The sequence below is a fragment of the Ascaphus truei genome, chromosome 9 (assembly GCF_040206685.1).
Source record: "Ascaphus truei isolate aAscTru1 chromosome 9, aAscTru1.hap1, whole genome shotgun sequence".
Lineage (NCBI taxonomy): Eukaryota > Metazoa > Chordata > Amphibia > Anura > Ascaphidae > Ascaphus > Ascaphus truei.
This window is the reverse complement of record NC_134491.1, coordinates 13,300,505-13,322,757: the sequence shown is the minus strand read 5'-3', so window position 1 is coordinate 13,322,757 and position 22,253 is coordinate 13,300,505. Positions and strand designations below refer to the sequence as shown.

General features: G+C 50.0%; 1 long non-coding RNA gene across 1 annotated transcript in view; it reads right to left on the bottom strand.

The window, feature by feature from the left end:
* LOC142502430 (uncharacterized) overlaps window positions 1-22,138 on the bottom strand; it is a 68,558-nt gene extending 46,420 nt beyond the window's left edge. The window contains exon 1 of the long non-coding RNA XR_012803757.1: window positions 21,769-22,138. This is a non-coding gene — a long non-coding RNA (uncharacterized LOC142502430). The remainder of the gene's footprint in view (window positions 1-21,768) is intronic.
* Window positions 22,139-22,253: the final 115 nt, after the last annotated feature.

The window sequence follows — 22,253 nt, the reverse complement described above, 5'->3', positions numbered from 1 at the left end:
TATTGGTGCTGGCTTTACCTGTCAGCTCACAGAGATCTGAGTCTCCGCCACTGGGAGCCTGGGGTAACGAATTTACTGAGTTGCAGCGCCTCCACCTGCACGGGATCCCAATTGGATGAGATAACCCCGAGCAGGAACTATTAATAACAATCCACAGATTATAATAACAACCATTTCTATGAGCAATAACCATAAACATTACATGCACTAGCAATACTAGAGGTTACAGCTATTACCTCGCTGCGCAGGGCGTTGTCCCACCACGTGTACCCCCACACGGTGTCCACAGAACCCGATGTGTCCTTTGGTCACTTCACCCAATAAGTGTCCCCAAAAGATGCCCACCCCTCTAGGCGTAATCATATAAATATATATTACTCCTAAAGTGATTATTACTACTAAAAAGAAATTGTGACTCCCACCACCCCATAAATAAATTTGCATAAGAGGGGGCAAAACTTTGCCGTGCCTTTTAATTGTAAATAAAATTTGTGCTCAAACAAAAAATAATTGTGCGTTAATAAAAAATCAATAGCATCTATAATAAAAGTGGTATTGAAAAGTGAATATTCCGGGGCGGTGAGGGGCGGGTGAAAGGCAGGGGCGGCGGGTGAAAGGCAGGGGCGGCGGGGGGTGAAATGCAGGGGCGGCGGGGGGGGGGTGAAAGGCAGGGGCGGTGGGGGGGGTGAAAGGCAGGGGCGGCGGGGGGGGTGAAAGGCAGGGGCGGCGGGGGGGGGGGGTGATAGGCAGGGGCGGCGGGGGGGGTGAAAGGCAGGGGCGGGGGGGGTGAAAGGCAGGGGCGGGGGTGAAAGGCAGGGGCGGGGGTGAAAGGCAGGGGCAGGGGGGGTGAAAGGCAGGGGCGGGGGGGGGTGAAAGGCAGGGGCGGCGGGGGGAGGGTGAAAGGCAGGGGCAGCGGGGGGGTGAAAGGCAGGGGCGGTGGGGGGGGGAGGGGGTGAAAGGCAGGGGCGGCGGGGGGAGTGAAAGGCAGGGGCGGCGGGGGGAGTGAAAGGCAGGGGCGGCGGGGGGGGTGAAAGGCAGGGGCGGCGGTGGGGGGGGAAGACAGGGGCGGCGGGGGAGGGGAAGACAGGGGCGGCGGGGGGGGGAAAGGCAGGGGCGGCGGGGGGGGGGGGTGAAAGGCAGGGGCGGCGGGGGGGGTGAAAGGCAGGGAGGGTGAAAGGCAGGGGGGGCGGGGGGAGGGTGAAATGCAGGGGCGGCGGGGGGGGTGAAAGGCAAGGGCGGCGGGGGGGTGAGAGGCAGGGGGGTGAAAGGCAGGGGGGGTGAAAGGCAGGGTGGGGTGAAAGGCAGGGGGGTGAAAGGCTGAGCAATGTCAGGCGGCGGGTGGGGGAGAGGCGGTAGTTGGCGGGTGCGGGGTTTGATGTGGTGCGGCGGGGGTAGTTTGGGTGAGTTGGTGGAGGGTGGAGGTGAGGTGGCTTTGGCTGAGACAGGTCAGGATGGTATGGCTGCACGGGACACAGGGGGGGGGGGTGAGACACTCCCGCCAATGAGAGCCTTTAGGGGGCGGGACACATGGGGCGCGAGACACACCGCCCAATGAGAGGCGTGGGAGGGTGGGCGGACCGACGGACCAATCAAATGGTCTATAGGGACGCACAAACAACACTTTCAGTTTTAGATATATAGATAGATTTAAAGGTTATTTATATTATATATTTGTAAGGAACCGGGGAACACGCCCCTGCGGCGTGCTCCCTCCTTACCTGCCGCATCTCAGTTCCCACTCTCCTTATAGAGCATGCACGCACCCGCGGTTCCCCACTTGTACCAAGGAGCCCGACCACCCCCGGTCGCGTCCCGCATTCTCTCACGCGTGGCGCGTACACGTGACGGCGTGCGTCACTCTCCAGCTGCGAGTCAAGTTTCACGCCCCCTTGTGGCGTATTCTCTACCTTTGTGCCTAGTTTCCCTGATGTCTCCATGTATGGCGTGCGCCACCCTCCAGCTGCGAGTTAAGATTCCCTGTTGATTCTCTGTGTGGCGGGCGCTGCCCTCTAGCTGCGAGTCAAGATCCTGTCTTTAAGTATTTTGAAGCTTCCTACGCCATCTTGCTTTCTGTCAATTCCTGCCCTCTTCCTCCTGACAGGAAGTAAGTCTCACTCTGACTCACATTGCTATTAGTCATTTGCTGCCTGCCCTGGTTCCTGCTAGTACTTCCATCGCATGCTGTTCCTGCCTGGACCTCCTTGGGACCTTTACTCTTCTCCTTTGGATTCCGGAAGACTGGGACAGTGACTCATTTACTACTGAGGTTAGTTTACCATGCGGGTAGTGTAGGACGTGCTGATTAGGGTTTACCTTGACGTGGTAGCAGGCTTACAATACCTTGGCCAAAGAACCCTTACTTTGTTTGAACTTTGTATTTGCTGCACTCTTCTGTTACTGGCACTATGCCTATAAGGAGGCTGGACATCCTCCAAGTAGCATTTCTATTGTGTCCTTGTGCTCTGGACTCTATCCTCCCCGGCTCCTTCCATGTTCCTGTTCCATGTTCCTGGTTCCCGTGCCCGACTCCTGTGCTGAAGCGTTGGTTTTCCCCCGCGTTGGTGCCTGAGAATGCGTGCATCCCCGCTCTGCTGCCAGAGCATGCGCACACATACAGCTGGGCTAGTCGTGTCCCTGAGCTTGGCTCCGCACCTCCGGACGCGTCGCGCATTCTCATGCGCGCGGCGCGTTCACGTGACTACATGCGCCGATCCCCAGCTGCGCGGCAACTCGCTCCCTTCCCCACCTCGCTAATGGGTCCCTTCCCTTTCCCTTGGCTTGTGTGTAGGAGCACAAGCGTAACAATGTTACACATTATTTATTTCCTTTTTCAAATTGATTCAATTCATATTATCATGTTTTTTATATGTAAAATATATTTTTGGATTATATGTTCAAAGATGATTCTGTGATAGTTTTATTTCATTTCATATATTTACATTTCATATTTTATTCATTTTATTTGACTTTCTTGTGGTATACTCTAATTCACTTTGAACATTCATTAATGAATTTCTTTCTAAGAATAGTTATATATGTATCCTTCCATATTGACCAATCAGGGTTAAAATAGCCCTAAAAAGGCTCATCACCATTCCCTTAGGACACACCCTTGAAGAAGTCGGTGCAACAGCTGACGAAACGCGTTGGTTTACGTCACTGTGTCCAACAGCTGTTTGTGGGAGGAATGTGGAGCAAATAGTGAGGAGTGGAGGTGCTGTGCCTCTCGCGGGGAGAGGCGGAGATAGCCGGAGGAGAGGCGGAGACAGCCGGAGGAGAGGCCTCTGGGACGGGGAGCGGCCTTTGTGAGGGGAGAGCCGCGTGCTCTGTGTGTGTGTGGGGGAGCGCCGGGGGGGGAGAGCCGCGTGCTCTGTGTGTGTGTGTGGGGGGGGAGCGCTGGGAGGGGGGGAGAGCCGCTCAGTGCTCTGTGTGTGTGGGTGGGGGGGGGGAGCGCCGGGGGGGGGGGGAGAGCCGCTCAGTGCTCTGTTTGTGTGTGTGTGTGTGTGTGTGTCGTCACTCCGCCTCAGGCCAATGAGAGGTGCGGGGGCGGGCGGCCCAAGGGACCAATGAGATTTCCCCTAGGGACACAGGAGATGCAGACAGGCATACAGTGCTTTCACAAATATATAATAAGATATAGATATATACACCCGCACACACACATCTCCAGTGAGAAATCCAACCCATTTCCAGAAGAACCAGACACACCTGTATACACCTCCAGAGAGTTACAACACCTATTACTGGAAACAGACACACACCTGTACACACTCCAAGGAAGTAACCACACATATAACTAAACCACAACAGATACACCCTGTATGTACAACTCTCCATATGTAGACCCTCTCTATACACCCCCTCACCTGTATGTACACCACTCTGTATACACCAGCACCTGTATGTACATATTCAAATTCCACCTCACATCTCAAGTATCCAAATTACAGAATATTAACCCCCGTATCATGTTCTGATGCTCCACAAAGAGACGAAAATACATAAATATATATCAGTATATGCAGCAATCTGTTCCCCTTACTCAAGCTCCCATCTCTCTGCACCTACTTCTCCATACGCCCCATCTCACAGCACCAAACCTTCTCCACACTCCCATCTAACTGCCCTCCGTTCTCCACACGCCCCACCTTCTCCACATGCCCCACCTCACTGCCCCTCCTTCTCCACATGCCCCACCACACTGCCCCCCCTTCTTCACATGCCCCACCACACTGCCCCCATTCTCCACACCCCCATCTCACTGCACCCAACCTTCTTCACACTCCCCATCTCGCTGCCCCCCGTTCTCCACGCCCCATCTCATGGCCCCTCCTCCACACTCCCCATCTCACTGCCCCCAACCTTCTCCACACTCCCCGTCTCACTGCACCCAACCTTCTCCACACTCCCATCTCACTGCCCCCGTTCTCCTCACGCCCCATCTCACAGCACCCAACTTTCTCCACACTCCCCATCTCACTGCCCTCCATTCTCCACACTCCCCATCTCACTGCCCCCCGTTCTCCACACTCCCCATCTCACTGCCCCCCGTTCTCCACACTCCCCATCTCACTGCCCTCCATTCTCCACACTCCCCATCTCACTGCCCCCCGTTCTCCACACTCCCCATCTCACTGCCCTCCATTCTCCACACTCCCCATCTCACTGCCCCCCGTTCTCCACACTCCCCATCTCACTGCCCTCCATTCTCCACACTCCCCATCTCACTGCCCCCCGTTCTTCACACTCCCCATCTCACTGCACCCACCCTTCTCCACACTCCCCATCGCCCTGCCCCCCATTCTCCACACTCCCCATCTCACTGCACTCCCTGTGACTGTAGAGGTAAATGTGGCGCTTTTATTAAAGGTAAAGCCCTCCATTACCCCTGCCTGTCAGTAATACATTTCTATTGATAAACAGTAAGATCCGGCGCCTTAAAAGTCCATGTATATGTCTCTTTAAGTCCAAATGGAGGCAGTGTCCAAAGAACTCTTCTAGTCCTGTGCTTCCAAATGAATGGATGATTCCACAGCCAGTGGTCTGGGATTATAGATGGTGGCATAGTCCAGGTCCGTTAGCCGTGGTCTGGGATTATAGATGGTTGGATAGTCCAGGTCCGTTAGCCGTGGTCTGGGATTATAGATGGTGGGATAATCCAGGTTCGTTTAGCCGTGATCAGGGATTATAGATGGTGGGATAGTCCAGGTCCGTTAGCCGTGGTCTGGGATTATAGATGGTGGGATAGTCCAGGTCCGTTAGCCGTGGTTTGGGATTATAGATGGTGGGATAGTCCAGGTCCGTTAGCCGTGGTCTGGGATTATAGATGGTGGGATAGTCCAGGTCCGTTAGCCGTGGTCTGGGATTATAGATGGTGGGATAGTCCAGGTCCGTTAGCCATGGTCTGGGATTATAGATGGTGGGATAGTCCAGGTCCGTTACCCGTGGTCTGGGATTATAGATGGTGGGATAGTCCAGGTCCGTTTAGCCGTGATCAGGGGTAGAAAAGTCGCCATAGTCGAGGGTAAGCCGAGGTCAATATCCAGAGGGGTTCACTTACAAGCCAGGTCGGTACACAAGAGGTTAATCTGAAAGACAAGACTGGGACAAGACAAGGCAAAACTGTAGGAAGCAGCGAGGCTACACCGGATTATGCTGAGCACTGACTGAGAGCAGGACCAGGGTATATGTAGGCAGACAGACAGACAGGGGGTGGAGCGGGGGCGCGGCCACAGCAGAAGCTGGGATAGGCTGCAGGAGACTAGAGGCACAGATGATGCTAGACACGCAGCTGGGGATCGTTGCACGTCGTCACGTGCACGCGGCGTCCGGGGGGCGGAGCCAAACTCCGTGGCCGGGGCTGAAGAGCTGCGGGTGCGCGCGCGCTATGTAATCAGAGCGGGGTTGCGCACATAAGCGGAGAGTGGAGCTGCGGCAGCAGCACTAGGTAAGGAAGGAACACGTCGCAAAGGACGCGTTTCCCGATTCCTTACACAGCTGCAGAGGGTGATTCACCTCTGACACCAGTGGCAAGGATATCCACGCTTCCTGGCTGAAACCCTCACTTAAGATGGCTCTGCAGTCCTGTGCTTCCTATTGATCTATTATATCCCATTGCTGCTGTACATTTTTTAAGATAACATTTTGTTAGACATTAACATTTAAGATCAGTTTTACATATATTTGTTTTGCATATATTTATAGTTTGTAATACTGTTTTCTTTATCCTCCTCCTTATAGTTCTACCTCCTCCATCGTCTTTTTTAAATAGAATGTATTTTATATATATATATATATATATATGTTGTATGTTGGCTAGAATATATGGGATCTATGCTAGATTATCTAATTAGATTTTTTTAAGTAGGGGTAATATGGTGCTATTTATGAGTGTTATATTTATTAAAGTTTGTATAATGTTATATTGATATGTTGATGTATGGTATTATTATACCCATAGCCTGTATAGATACTATTACTCACAACTCTGTGTTAAGTTTATCTTAATTGTTAATTGTGAAGTAGAGGATTGGTTATTCAATTAGATAGTTGCTATAAATAGGCAATGTATTCAGCAAGCCTATACGATTCCTGAAAAAGCAACAGCGAAACGCGTTGAATCGACTGGGAGACATCAGAACTTGCGCTAACAGAGAGTACTGGCAAAGCTTGAGCAACCGGGAGAGACCGTGCAGGCACTTCCGCCCTGAAGCGAGACGTCACCGGAAGTGACGCACGCGGATGCAGTGGTGCGCGAGCCGGGTAGCTGCCGAGTTCTCCCTGCGTTACTACTATTCTCTCCCACGTATGTTACCCTTGCACAAAATGTGAGTGCGCTTATTTCTACATGCATTTATTTTAATATGTATATACTATATACTAGCAATATTGCACCATTGTGGTTCTCTTTCTTTCTTTTCCGGGTGACTACACGTTAAAGAACGTTTATCATAGAGGATATATCCAGAGCCTATCCAGGGTCTATCCAGCCGTGTCCAAGGATTAGATGTGGAGATAGCAGAAAGAGCTCCATTCATAGAGAGAAGAGTCTGTTCTGCTCGTATTTTCTTTGCATTTGTGAGTGAGATTAATTGCCTATATTAGATAGGATCCATTGTTTATTGTCTGCACAATATATTTTTTTATTCCTTTTTTCCACATATTTAATAACGAGGATCATCAGCGCTCCCCTTACCAGCAAGAAGGAATATTACTTCCAAGTAAATGGATGATTCCACAGCCGTGCACCCAGTGATATGTGGATCAAACACAAGACAAAATCATAGTGCAATACTGCTGACAAACAACAAATGATAACATACAAAACATAAGACTAACACCACATACAAAACATACACACCAAATGAAAAACAATAACAACAGATGATAGCAAAGCTAAAATATAAAAGGCTAATTTAATACAACATAAAAAACAATACAAATTGCTAGAATAAGGATGACCGTGTTGCTGCTGGTCCGGTGGATTAAAACCAGAATCCTACTCACAAGATGGGGGGAGTAAACAGGCACAGTATATCGACTGCAGTGAGGTAACAGCTAGTACTCCGCTAACACTGGAGTGTCAGCAGATGCGCTCCAATGCTTTCCCGCGCTTCTGGGACGGATACTCCGACACTGGGGCCGGACCTCGAGGAGAAGAGCCTCTTCCTGCTTGTCAGATCAAAACACGCCTGTCACGCTGCTCACGTCAGTTCCGTAAAATTAGCTGATGAACTTTGACCCTACGCGTTTCGTGCGCTTGCGCGTCACTTCTTCAGGGGATAATAATCGTGTTGGGGATTGGTTGCTTTTATTCCATTGCGGTGACTCTGATTGGCAGAATAGATCTACTCTTCATCTCCGCCGCAATCGCCATGATTGATCAATGTACTTGTCAATCACATCTAACACGGAGAAACAGCCTTACTAACATACAATACATATACATAACAGAGATACACTTAACAGCAGTGGACAATACAGAGACATAACCTATTGGTATATATCAGAATTATGATTAACCCTTACAATTCTTTATAGATGTCATGCCTATTATAGATGGAGATTTTTGCGACACCAGTCCTAGGTAGGGTGACCAGATTTTGAAAATGAAAAACCAAGACACACAATTATATTATTATTTTTTTTACATTAACCGTTTATTTATTGTATTACACTTATACTTTACTACAATTAGTCCTTGTAACGTGTGTGTGTGTGTGTGTCGGATGACCTCACTAAATCGAACAAAAAAAAAAGCAAGATGTGATTGCTTCTGAACCCATTAACCAGTGTCTGGATGCCCCCTCTTCACAATTTCTAAAGCAGCAATCCCGCCTGGGATCTTACCTGATCCGCAGTCCCTGAAGGTACTATACTGGAGGGGAGGTGTTCCCTACCTGTCTTCCAATGTCTCCCGCGTGAAACTTGAGTCAGATCTGGAAGAAAGCAGGGTAGGTTACCTTGGTGTAGGTATACGGCAGTTAAGATAAGACAGAGAGAGTGGGTGACAGACAGAGAGAGTGGGACAGAGAGAGTCAGAGAGAGTGACAGACAGAGTGACAGACAGAGTGACAGACAGAGAGAGAGAGACAAGAGACAGTGAGAGAGAGACGAGAGACAGTGAGAAAGAGACGAGAGACTGTGAGAAAGAGACGAGAGACAGTGAGAGAGAGAGAGAGAGAGAGAGACAGTGAGAGAGAGAGAGAGAGAGAGACAGTGAGAGAGAGAGAGAGACAGTGAGAGAGAGAGAGAGAGACAGTGAGAGAGAGAGAGAGAGAGAGAGAGAGAGAGAGAGAGAGAGAGAGAGAGAGAGAGAGAGAGAGAGACAGTGAGAGAGACAGTGAGAGAGAGACGAGAGACAGTGAGAGACGAGAGGCAGTGAGAAAGAGACGAGAGACAGTGAGAGAGAGACAGTGAGAGAGAGAGAGAGAGAGAGAGAGAGACAGTGAGAGAGAGAGAGGGAGAGACAGTGAGAGAGAGGGAGAGAGAGAGAGAGAGACAGTGAGAGAGAGACAGTGAGAGAGAGAGAGAGAAAGAGAGAGAGAGACAGTGAGAGAGAGACGAGACAGTGAGAGAGACAGTGAGAGAGAGAGAGAGAGAGATAGTGTGTGTGAGAGAGAGAGAGAGACAGTGAGAGAGACAGAGAGAGAGACAGAGAGAGAGACAGAGAGAGAGACAGTGAGAGAGAGAGAGAGAGAGAGAGAGTGAGTGAGAGAGAGAGACAGTGAGAGAGAGAGAGACAGTGAGAGAGAGACAGTGAGAGAGAGACAGTGAGAGAGACAATGAGAGAGAGAGAGAGAGAGAGAGAGAGAGAGAGAGAGAGAGAGAGAGTGAGAGAGAGAGACAGTGAGAGAGAGACAGTGTGAGAGAGAGACAGTGAGAGACAGTGAGACAGAGAGAGATAGTGAGAGACACAGAGAGAGAGAGAGAGAGAGAGAGAGAGAGAGAGAGACAGTGAGAGACAGACAGTGAGAGAGAGACAGTGGCAGAGAGACAGTGACAGAGAGAGTGAGAGAGTGAGAGAGACAGTGACAGAGAGAGAGAGAGAGACAGTGACAGAGAGAGAGACAGTGACAGAGAGAGAGACAGTGACAGAGAGAGAGACAGTGACAGAGAGAGAGAGACAGTGACAGAGAGAGAGACAGTGACAGAGAGAGAGAAACAGTGACAGAGAGACAGTGACAGAGAGAGAGAGACAGTGACAGAGAAACAGAAGGACAGAACAGAGAGACAGAGAGACAGAGGAACAAACAGATGATAGATGAGACAGATGACAGATGAGAGACAGAACAGAGAGCAAGAGAGAGAGAGACCGAGACAGAGACAGACAGGGAGAGAGAGAGAGAGGGAGACAGAGAGACAGACAGACTGCCTGACACTTGGGTGGGTGGGAGACTGCCTGACACTTGGGGGGGTGGGTGGTTGGGTGAGAGACTGTCTGACACTTGGATGGATGGGTGGGTGGGAGACTGCCTGACACTTTGGGAGACTGCCTGACACTTGGGTGGGTGGGTGTTAGACTGCCTGACACTTGGGTGGGTGGGTGGGTGTTAGACTGCCTGACACTTGGGTAATTATCTATCCAATATCAAAACATTGGGTAATTATCTATCCAATATCAAAACATTGGGTAATTATCTATCCCAGAGTTTATTTTCTTCCAGTGATGGAGTAAAATCTTCTACATTAACAAATACTAAAGGTTTCTTCAGGTGTGGTACCTGTAAGATATGTAGGTATGCCCATCCATCCAAAACTGTTATTGTTAAAAATTTGAAAAACCTTATGTTATCAAAACATTTATAAATTGTAATACACAATTTGTAGTGTATTACATTTGGTGTAAATGCATGAAGGGCTATATTGGTAGAACCATCAGGCCGTTAAAACAAAGAATGATGGAACACGTTAGATTCGTTAAAAATAAGGATATGAATCATCCAGTGTCAAAGCATTTTGTAGAATGCCCACAGGGCGGTATTGACAATTTCAAGTTCATGGCAATTGAACATATTGAGGCCCCTAAGCGGGGGGGGAGATAGACTTAATACGTTAAATAAAAGGGAAATGTTTTGGATGTTTTCGTTAGACACTTTAGTACCAGCCGGCATTAATGTAGACAGGGAACTTCAGCATTTTCTACATTGATGAAGCTCTAATAAATTGTTTAATCTTTTGATTACTATTTTTCAATGTATTATTATTATTATTGATACAAATAGTCTGGAATAAACTGTGAGAGAAACAAGCTTAGTGAGAGAAACAAGCTTAATTGACAAATATCATTTTGATGTTAATACCATTGATAATGGTTGTTATTTCCTCTGTAGATGTTTATTATAATTTTTCCTAATCTAATTATATGCTTATTTTTAGACACAAAGTTATATGTATAGTATGATACATTTTTACATATTTTTGTGTTCATGTTTAAAGATATTAAATTGGGTGGTTATTTTTAATTTTCTGTATATTTGTATATTTTTTTTCTATTTTTTCTATTTTCTTTATGTAGCCCTTTTTCTGAACACCTTCCTAAGGGACTACGGGTGACTGTCTAACACCTGTGGCTCAGGAGAGCTGAGCTGAGCCTCCGCTAGCTGGGAGCCTGGGGTAATACACACACATTTACATAGCGCAGCGCCTCCACTTACCCAGGATCCCCATTATGAAAGATTTACCCTGGGCAAGAAACATACCATACATTGCGGGGGCAACCAATCTTTACTGTGTTTATCTGTGGCACCTCACTGTTCACATAACATGCATATATATATGTATATCATAACATTGACATCACTCATAACACATAACACCTCATAATAACTGGCTCTTATACTAGAGTGGCTCGGCCACACCCCGAGGGGAATATCGTCCTGTACAGCCGTGGCTCCGCCACGCTCTCATAGAGTATGTCCTTGTGAAACTTATGTAGGATAGTTTCTATCCGCTAGCCACTTGCACTATGGTCTGTCAAAGTTAATCCTAAAGCGGTGTTAGGAATGTGAGCACACAGCGTCTCAGGCGGAGCTCACGGCTCTCTCCTTACACTGCTCAGACCCTTCCACTACAACCACGCAAGCCCCCTTCAGCTTCATCACTTACCCCTCGGCATGGTGGGACGCTCCACGAGGTTCTTCCTCCTCGCTCTGCGCCGCAGCCGTCGGCGCGGAATCGCCGCCCCGCACGCACGTGCGCACCCCACGTTGCTTCCTCTCATGCACACGTTGGACTTACAGTGCACACACAAAAGCCCTTGAACTTATCCCCACTCAGGCTCCCCCCCAAACACCGCATGGTTACAATCTGGCTCTTGCTGAGTGTCACCTGAGCTCTAAGAACAGCAGCCAATGCACTGAAGCTCCCTGGGCTCCTCCAGGCACGCCCCCTCTCCTGGTTGGCTGTTCCAGCTTTATATACCCTCTCTGTTCTGTGCTTCCTCGCTCGTCATAGTTTTTGTATGGGTGTTTCACAGTGCTTGTTCTTTGATTCTCTCGGTTTAGACGCGGCTTGGCAGACTACCCCCTTTGGCTCTCGACTTCGGATTGTTCCTGTTTAAGTACCTTCTGGCTCCCTTCGACCTCGGCACTCATCTCGATTCCTCCATACATCTCCTACCCCTGATCTCGGCAACGGCAACGACCATTCTTCTGGGAAAACGGTATCGGCAAGTATTCTCGCAATACACCCCATCTGGCCTGGCACCATCTAATACCACAACCCGGACACGTCCCTCGCTCTGTCGGTGTGTGTATTCATACCTGCCACCTCAGTTCTAGGGACAGGTCTGGTCTGCGGGCTACTCCGGCGTAACAGGCGGGATCAGCGCTTGATGACCGGTATCGGTGCACTTGCTGTTTACAAAGTACCTCCCGGTCACGGCGGTGACCGCACCTCTTCTCAAAGGGTCCGTCGCATCCGGCCCTGACCTTCCGATGTCGCGCGGCTCCACCGTCTGAGCCCAGACAGCAGTATTCGTCCACAACTCCGTGCGCTTGATGCCTACCTAAGGTGACAATATCTGTCCACTACGGGCGTCCCTACAGTACCGCAACCTACGGTGACGCGGGGAACACTCCTATAGACCTGGGGGTAGTATCTGGCCTAAGCAGGCGGGTCACGGACCCCCTGCACTCGCACTACCTGTTTCAGCACTGTCCCACTCGCTTCTGCTAGCGTGGCCTCTCCCCCACGCTTCGTGTTCTCCTCCCCTCCAAACCCAGCCTGTCCATTGGCTCCTAGCATCAGCTGACTCCTCCGGGGTTCGCGGGGGTTATAGGTCATTACAGAGCCCTTTCTCATTGGCTCGTGGTTCGCGCGCTTCCAGAGCGCATGCGCAACCTCTTCTCTGGACCAGTGACCTCGGCAACATTGCGCAACAACATGGCGGCGCCCTGTACCAACTTGCCGTCGCGGAACCCGCCGTACAAATGCACACATATACGGTGTATTAACACATCCTTACATTCTCCCCTCCCCAGAATCCAATGTCCCCGCTTGGCTATACTACATAACATATATACAAATAACGTATCTCAGTACATCCCCTCGGTCCTATATTAAATTGCACATTTCATTGAACATTACCACTACGGAAAGCATTCTATGCCGAGCCCACTGCTGAGCCTCATAATGGGGTGCCCCGAATTGATCGTAAGTCATTCTCATTGGAGGTTGACTAGTTCTTTGGCTTCGCCGAGGTTGTTCTTCATCTGCTTCCTCTGAGGAGTATCCAGTCTCAACTGGCCTTTCCATTTCTGCCCTTGAGGGGTTCCTTAGATCTACAAAGTCTCTCTGTGGTACAAAGCACGGGCTCTGCGGGTCTAATGGCTGGCTCATTGGAGTCAGTGTATCTGTTGTTGGACCAAGGGGCCCTTTACCCGTAGCTCCTTCGGGAGATGCCCCCGCAGCCGGAAGGCCCCTTTGAGAGGTTCCCTCCATAGGATTCTCAGAGGTGGCATTTATTACAGTCTCTAGGCAATCCTCTGTGTTTTCAGTTTCTCCATCCATTGATACAGTGGGTACCTCCAATTCGTTGTCCCCTACTTGAGGTATGGGGAGCAGATGATTCCTATGCCACACCTTCACCCGGCCTTCGGAGTCCTTGATACGGTATACCGGGAGGCCAGGCATCTGTGACTCTACCTCATACACCCCTTCTCTCCATCGATCAGCCAGTTTATGCTTTCCGGGGATGCCTAGATTACGAAGGAGAACAGCATCCCCCGGGCGGATTTCCTTATGTCGCACTTTGTGGTCATAGCGTCTCTTGTTACCCGCATTTAGTTGTGCCGCCGCCCTTTCAGCCAATTTATAGGCCTGCTGTAGACTGTCCCGCAACCTCTGTACATAACGAAAGTGCGTTCTGTTGGATACCCCATCGGTAGATATCCGCAGTCGCACATCCACAGGTAATCGGGCCTCTCTCCCGAACATTAGGAAGTACGGCGTATACCCGGTAGACTCATGTCGGGTACAGTTATAAGCATGTACCAATGTCTCTACTTGCTTGCTCCATTCGGTTTTCTGGGAGCCTTTTAAAGTCCCCAACATGTCCAGCAGTGTGCGGTTGAACCGTTCGGGCATAGCATCCCCCTCTGGGTGGTACGAGGTGGTCCGTGACTTAGCTATGTTTAGCAACTTTAGCAGTTCCTTAATGAGAGTACTCTCGAAATCTCTGCCTTGATCAGAGTGGAGTCGGTTCGGTAATCCATAATGAATGAAGTATTTTTCCCATAAGACTCTGGCCACGGTCACCGCCCGTTGATCTTTGGTAGGGAACGCTTGTGCGTACCTTGTATAGTGGTCTGTAATCACTAGTACGTTACCGATGCCTCGGGTATCGGGCTCAATACACAAAAAGTCCATGCACACCAAATCCATAGGACCGGAACTTTTCAGATGGGACATGGGAGCCGCTCTTGTGGGGAGTGTTTTCCTCTGTAGGCAGCGGGTACACCTCCGGCAGTGCCTTTCCACTGACTCTCTCATTCTTGGCCAATAGAACCGGTCCCGAAGTAGCCCGAATGTCTTGTCAACGCCCAGATGGCCATGATCATCGTGAAGCGCCCGGAGAACCATATTTCTCAGACGTTCAGGCAAGAATAGTTGTCGCCGGTCGGGATGATTGTGGTATGGAACTACCCGGTACAATAGGCAATTGTCCAGTTCGAACTTCCCAAACTCGTTCAACAATAGCTTCACCAGTTCTCTGGGGGCTTGCTTAAGGATAGAGGGGTTCTCTTGCTGCACAGCTTGACGAGCTAGTTCCACCACTGGGTCTTCGTTCTGGTGTTGCACCAATTCTCTCCAGGAAATGATTTTATCTTCGGTAATGTTCATTCCTTCTCGACCTTGGTAGGCCCGGGGAAAGGCTCGGGATTGGCACCCTAATGAATCAGCGACTCTTAGCTCTGAGAACGCCACCTGATCGTTAACTACGGCTGCTACTGAGCATAGGGCACGTATTCCAGGCCCCGGAATTTCCTCCCATACTTCCTCATCCGTGGTGGATTGAAGCCCCGGCCTCCGTGACAGAGCATCGGCCCCCATGTTGGTGGGCCCGGGTTTATACTTGAGGTTGAAACTATAGTTGGCCAGGGCCGCCAGCCACTCATTGATAAAGCGTGGTTATCACACGAAACACGTAAGAGGACTCTTTTTTGGTGCCTCTGTTTGTGCCAATAAATATTTTTGTACTTTAACGTTTTGCAAGTCTGGTCACAAGTTCTTTCCAAGGCAGTTGCACCGCTACCTACGATTTTGTACATGTTTAACACTGTATGAACACGCTATACACTTTGCACAGGTAAAGAAGCCTTTGGTGGAATTAGGTTGAGCTTGCCTAGAATAATTAAGTGGGCAACTGGGAGCCAATTTTGACTTCAGATTTGTGGCCTTCGTGAAAATAATATTCGGTTTATTAGGGAGAATTTGGGCTAATGTGTTATCTCGAAGGAGAATTGGCCAGTGTTTGTTTGGAATATGGCGTATCTTCGGGGCCAATCCATTATATTGGGTGACAAAGGGAATAGTATGATTAGACCCACTGGACTGATGTTCCGTATTTTTATATTCTAACTAGCTGAGAGACCCGGCGTTGCCCGGGATGTAATGTTCCCGCTCCTCTCTCTCTCCTCCCCCCTCTCTCTGTTTGTCCCCATTCACATCAATCCAGTCCCCCCCCCCTCTCTCCTTTACAGCTCTGTTTGTCCCCCTTTACAGCTTCATGCAGTGTGTGTGCGTCAGTCAGTCAGTGTGTGTGTGTGTGTGTGTGTGTGTGTGTGTGTGTGTTCGCGCGTCAGTGAGTCTGACGCAGAAACACAAACACACACACACAGACTGACTGACGCACACACACACACACAGTCAGTGTGTGCGTGTGTGTGTGCCTCAGTCAGTGTGTGCGTGTGTGTGCGCCTCAGTGTGTGCGTGCGTGTGCGCGGCAGTCAGTGTGTGCGTGCGTGCGGCAGTCAGTGTGTGCGTGCGTGCGGCAGTCATTGTGTGTGTGTGTGTGCGTGCGTCAGTCAGTCACTGTGTGTGTGTGCGCGCGTCAGTCAGTGTGTGTGTGGGTATGTGGGTGTGCGCGCGCGTGCGTCAGTCAGTCAGTGTGTGTGTCAGTCAGTGTGTGTGTCAGTCAGTGTGTGTGTCAGTCAGTGTGTGTGTCAGTCAGTGTGTGTGTCAGTCAGTGTGTGTGTCAGTCAGTGTGTGTGTGTGTGTGTGTCAGTGTGTGTGTCAGTGTGTGTGTGTGTCAGTGTGTGTGTGTGTCAGTGTGTGTGTGTGTCAGTGTGTGTGTCAGTGTGTGTGTGTTCGCGCGTCAGTGAGTCTGACGCAGAAACACAAACACACACACACACAGACTGACTGACGCACACACACACACAGTCAGTGTGTGCGTGTGTGTGCCTCAGTCAGTGTGTGCGTGTGTGTGCGCCTCAGTGTGTGCGTGCGTGTGCGCGGCAGTCAGTGTGTGTGTGCGCGTCAGTCAGTGTGTGCGTGCGTGCGGCAGTCAGTGTGTGTGCGTGCGTCAGTCAGTCACTGTGTGTGTGTGTGCGCGCGTCAGTCAGTGTGTGTGTGTGTGTGTGTGGGTGTGCGCGCGCGTGCTTCAGTCAGTCAGTGTGTGTGTCAGTCAGTGTGTGTGTCAGTCAGTGTGTGTCAGTCAGTGTGTGTGTCAGTCAGTCAGTGTGTGTGTCAGTCAGTGTGTGTGTGTGTGTGTCAGTGTGTGTATCCATGTGTGTGTCAGTGTGTGTGTGTCAGTGTGTGTGTCAGTGTGTGTGGCAGTGTGTATGTCAGTGTGTGTGTGCCAGTCAGTGTGTGTCTGTGCGGCAGACAGTGTGTGTGTGTGTGTGCGCGTCAGTCTGTGTGTGTGTGTGCGTCAGTCAGTGTGTGTGTCAGTCAGTGTGTGCGCGTCAGTCAGTGTGCGTGCGTGTGTGTGCGTGCGTCAGTCAGGGTGTGTGTGCGTGCGTCAGTCAGGGTGTGTGTGCGTGCGTCAGTCAGGGTGTGTGTGCGTGCGTCAGTCAGGGTGTGTGTGCGTGCGTCAGTCAGGGTGTGTGTGCGTGCGTCAGTCAGGGGTGTGTGCTTGCGTCAGTCAGGGGGTGTGCGTGCGTCAGTCATGGGGTGTGTGCGTGCTCGTGGCAGGCAGGCAGTGTGTGTGTGTGTGTGTGCGCACGTCAGTCACTGTGTGTGTGTGCGTCAGTAAGGAGTTGTGTGTGTGCGCGTGGCAGTCAGTCAGTGCTTGTGTGTGCGTTAGTCAGTGTGTGTGCGTCAGTCAGTATGTGTGTCTCAGGTGTGTGCGTTAGTCAGGGTGTGTGTACGCGCATCAGTCAGTGTGTGTGCGCGCGCCATTCAGTGTGTGTCAGCCAGTCAGTGTGTGTGTGTGTGTGTGTACCTCCTTGAGCCAGCCGGTGCTCCTGGCTCGGCAGCGGGGGGTGTGAGGGGGGGGGGTTACCTCCTTACGCTACCCGGTGCTCCCGGCCGCGGGGGGGTTGAGTGTGGGGGGGGAGGTTACCTCCTAGCGCCACCCGGTGCTCCCGGCTGCGAGGGGGTGTGAGGGGGGGGGGGTGGTTACCTCCTTGCGCCACCCGGTGCTCCCGGCCGCGGGGGGGGGTTGTGTGTGGGGGGGGGGAGGTTACCTCCTTGCGCCACCCGGTACTCCCGGCTCGGCCGCGGGGGGGTGGGTTAACTGCTTGCTGGCACTCCCGGCGGTAATACGGGGCCCCGATGAGAAGAGCCGAGTGGGCAGGCGGCGGCGTGTGAGAGGCGGCGGCATGTCGAGAGGTGAGGTGGAGGAGGCTTGGCGCCGGGGAGGCTGAGGTTTGCGGTGAGGGGGGGCGGGGGGTTTGCGGTGAGGGGAGGCTGGGGTTTGCAGTGAGGGAGGGTTTGCGGTGAGGGGAGGCGGGGAGTTTGCGGTGAGGGGGGAGGGGAGTTTGCGGTGAGGGGGGGTGGGGAGTTTGCGGTGAGGGGGGGCGGGGAGTTTGCGGTGAGGGGGGCACAGGGGTGTGTGTGAGACACTGTTAGAGCACACCAGCCAATGAGAGGTGTGAAGGGCAGGGGTAGGGGGGTTGAAGTACAGGGGTAGAGGGGGTGAAGGGCAGGGGGGGTGAAGGGCAGGGGTAGGGGGGAGTGAAGGGCAGGGGTGGGGGGTGAAAGGCAGGAGTAGGGGGGGTGAAGGTCAGGGGTAGGGGGGGTGAAGGGCAGGGGTAGAGGGGGTGAAGGGCAGGGGTAGGGGGGGGTGAAGGGCAGGGGTGAAAGTGAGGCACAAATTGTTGGCAGGAGTAAAATGTCCCTCTCCACACACACACACGACAGGAGTGGGAGGTGGTGGAGAGTGGGACTGGCGCAGATCCAAGGAGGCTGCTTGGCCCCCCAGCGGCCAGGGAGGTAAGGGAGCGCCGGGGAGGTAAGGGAGCGCCAGGGAGGTAGCGCCGGGGAGGTAAGGGAGCGTTGGCGGCTGGGGTAGCAGGGCCGCGCCGCGCTTCCCCTCCGTCCGGGAGCCGGTGCAGGGCGGCGCATGTGATGGGGGGGGGGGACAGGGGGACTGTGTGTGTGTGTCTCTCCTTTGGCCCGTCACTCCGCCTCAGGCCAATGAGAGGTGTGCGGGGGCGGGCGGGCCAAGGGACCAATCTCATTGGCCTGAGGTGGAGTGACGGACCCAAGGGCCAATGCGATTGCCGCTAGGGACAGGGAACACAGTACAGACAGGGAGATATACATACAACGGTTTGAGAAATATATAGATAGATAACATATTTCTCTCCAAATTCCCCACCTGTAACAATGCATCATCCAAGAGACTCTTTGGATACTTTCTATCAATAAATTTATGTTTCAGTTCGTTGGCCTGAACCGCAAAGGCCTCCTTGTCGGAGCAATTGCGTTTCAGGTGAACGAACTGACCTTTTGGAATAATCCGTATCCATAATGGATTGTGTTGGCTATCCGCCCTTAGGTAATTGTTAGCCTGTACGGATTTAAAGAATGTTTTAGTGTGGATGGTATTGTCAGCCACATATATATGAAGATCCAATAAATCTATATGTTCAGCATTGTATTTACATGTGAATGTAAGGTTCCTATCGTTCTGATTGAGATAAGTGAAAAAAGTGTTGAGTTGTGCCTGACTCCCTGACCAACCAAACAAACATCACATCGTCGATGTAGCGGCGCCAGAGCACCAGGTTTGCCCCAAGGGGACAGTTGTTCCATATATAGTCCTGTAAGGGTTAATCATAATTCTGATATATACCAATAGGTTATGTCTGTATTGTCCACTGCTGTTAAGTGTATCTCTGTTATGTATATGTATTGTATGTTAGTCTGGCTGTTTCTCAGTGTTAGATGTGATTGACAAGTACATTGATCAATCATGGCGATTGCGGCGGAGGTGAAGAGTAGATCTATTCTGCCAATCAGAGTCACTGCAATGGAATAAAAGCAACCAATCCCCAACACAATTATTATCCCCTGAAGAAGTGACGCGCAAGCGCACGAAACGCGTAGGGTCAAAGTTCACATCAGCTAATTTTACGGAACTGACGTGAGCAACGTGACAGGCGTGTTTTGATATGACAAGCAGGAAGAGGCTCTTCTCCTCGAGGTCAGCCCCCAGTGTCGGAGTATCCGTCCCAGAAGCGCGGGAAAGCATTGGAGCGCATCTGCTGACACTCCAGTGTTACCGGAGGACTAGCTGTTACCTCACTGCAGTCGATATACTGTGCCTTGTTTGGGGAGGTACCCGGGCGCTATCTCTGTATGACTTCTGATGATCTGATGTGCGGAAGTGTAAAAAGAGTGGTGTGATATTGCCTGTAAATGGTTTTCAAGTGATGTCGTCTTGTGACTCGGAACCCCAGCAGGATCTATCCAGGACCCTTATAGGCAATGAATACAAAAAGGATGGGGGAGCACAATAGTTGGAAACAGGCAGTGTTGTAGATCTAGTAATTGCTCTTAAAATAAAGCAGTTATATCCTGAGCGAGTGTGATAGCTCAGGTGGCTAATGTCTAATTGGAAGGATAAACACACATGGGTTTTTTTGTGTTGGTGAGAAGATAAAAACTAACTTTAATAAAAAAACATGAGAAAAATAAAAACAGAAACAAAAACAGAAACCAAACGCTTCTGTGGGAAGATAAAAGCAAGGGGGGGACAGTATGGTGTATAGTCGTAGGGGATCTCGCCTTCCGCGTCCGGATGGGGAGCTGCAACTACACCTCTGTCTCCTCTGTGATATGCTATAGAGTGTTCCAAAATAAAAGAGCAACGCGTTTCGTCCAAGTACTGGACTTCCTCAGGCTCTGTAGACTGAGCCTGAGGAAGTCCAGTACTTGGACGAAACGCGTATCTTCCTACAGAAGCGTTTGGTTTCTGTTTTTGTTTTTATTTTTCTCATGTTTTTTATTAAAGTTAGTTTTTACCCTCCAGACCTTAGTGTCTTATATCTGTGCTAACCCCATCTTCACCATTAGCTGCATCAGGAACAGAAGAGCAAAGATACCGCTAGAAGTGTGTACTCACACTGGCCCGTGTGTGTATTGTGTTATATTTACAATTTATACTCTTGTACCCCACCCTTCCATCACCTGTTACTGATTGGGCAATATCCCCAAATGAACAAGATACCAAGATAAGAGTTCACTCACACTAGCCCGTGTGAGTGCCAGATTATAATATATATATCTTTTTGGTGGTCCATAAACACGCCATCCTCCCCCTCATTGACGTATATATGTATGTGTGTTAACCTTATCCTCCTTTCTGTTTACACGAGAGGAAATCCCCCTGGAGCAACACTCTGAACCATCGAAGCAAGCGGCCTACATACCAAGAAGAAGAACCCACACTGCAAGGAGAAAAACCTCATTAGAAGCCCACGGGATTCCCAAAGAAACCTTGATGCGACTGGGCTTACACAAGGCCGTGTAAGTTACACATTTTTATTTTACCTTCTCACCAACACAAAAAAACCCATGTGTGTTTATCCTTCCAATTAGACATTAGCCACCTGAGCTATCACACTCGCTCAGGATATAACTGCTTTATTTTAAGAGCAATTACTAGATATACTGTGCCTGTTTACTCCCACCATCTTGTGAGTAGGATTCTGGTTTTAATCCACCGGACCAGCAGCAACACTGTCATCCTTATTCTAGCAATTTTTATTGTTTTTTATGTTGTATTAAATTAGCCTTTTATATTTTAGCTTTGCTATTATCTGTTAGTGTTTCGTTTGGTGTGTATGTTTTGTATGTGGTGTTAGTCTTATGTTTTGTATGTTATCATTTGTTGTTTGTCAGCAGTATTGCACTATGATTTTGTCTTGTGTTTGATCCACATATCACTGGGTGCACGGCCGTGGAATCATCCATTTACTTGGAAGTAATATTCCTTCTTGCTGGTAAGGGGAGCGCTGATGATCCTCGTTATTAAATATGTGGAAAAAAGGAATAAAAAAATATATTGTGCAGCCAATAAACAATGGATCCTATCTAATATAGGCAATTAATCTCACTCACAAATGCAAAGAAAATACGAGCAGAACAGACTCTTCTCTCTATGAATGGAGCTCTTTCTGCTATCTCCACATCTAATCCTTGGACACGGCTGGATAGACCCTGGATAGGCTCTGGATATATCCTCTATGATAAACGTTCTTTAACGTGTAGTCACCCGGAAAAGAAAGAAAGATAGAACCACAATGGTGCAATATTGCTAGTATATAGTATATACATATTAAAATAAATGCATGTAGAAATAAGCGCACTCACATTTTGTGCAAGGGTAACATACGTGGGAGAGAATAGTAGTAATGCAGGGAGATCTCGGCAGCTACCTGGCTCGCGCACCACTGCATCCGCGTGCGTCACTTCCGGTGACGTCTCGAGTCAGGGCGGAAGTGCCTGCACGTTCTCTCCGGTTGCTCAAGCTTTGCCAGTACTCTCTGTTAGCGCAAGTTCTGATGTCTCCCAGGCTCTGCCAGTCGATTCAACGCGTTTCGCTGTTGCTTTTTCAGGAATCGTATAGGCTTGCTGAATACATTGCCTATTTATAGCAACTATCTAATTGAATAACCAATCCTCTACTTCACAATTAACAATTAAGCTAAACTTAACACAGAGTTGTGAGTAATAGTATCTATACAGGCTATGGGTATAATAATACCATACATCAACATATCAATATAACATTATACAAACTTTAATAAATATAACACTCATAAATAGCACCATATTACCCCTACTTAAAAAAATCT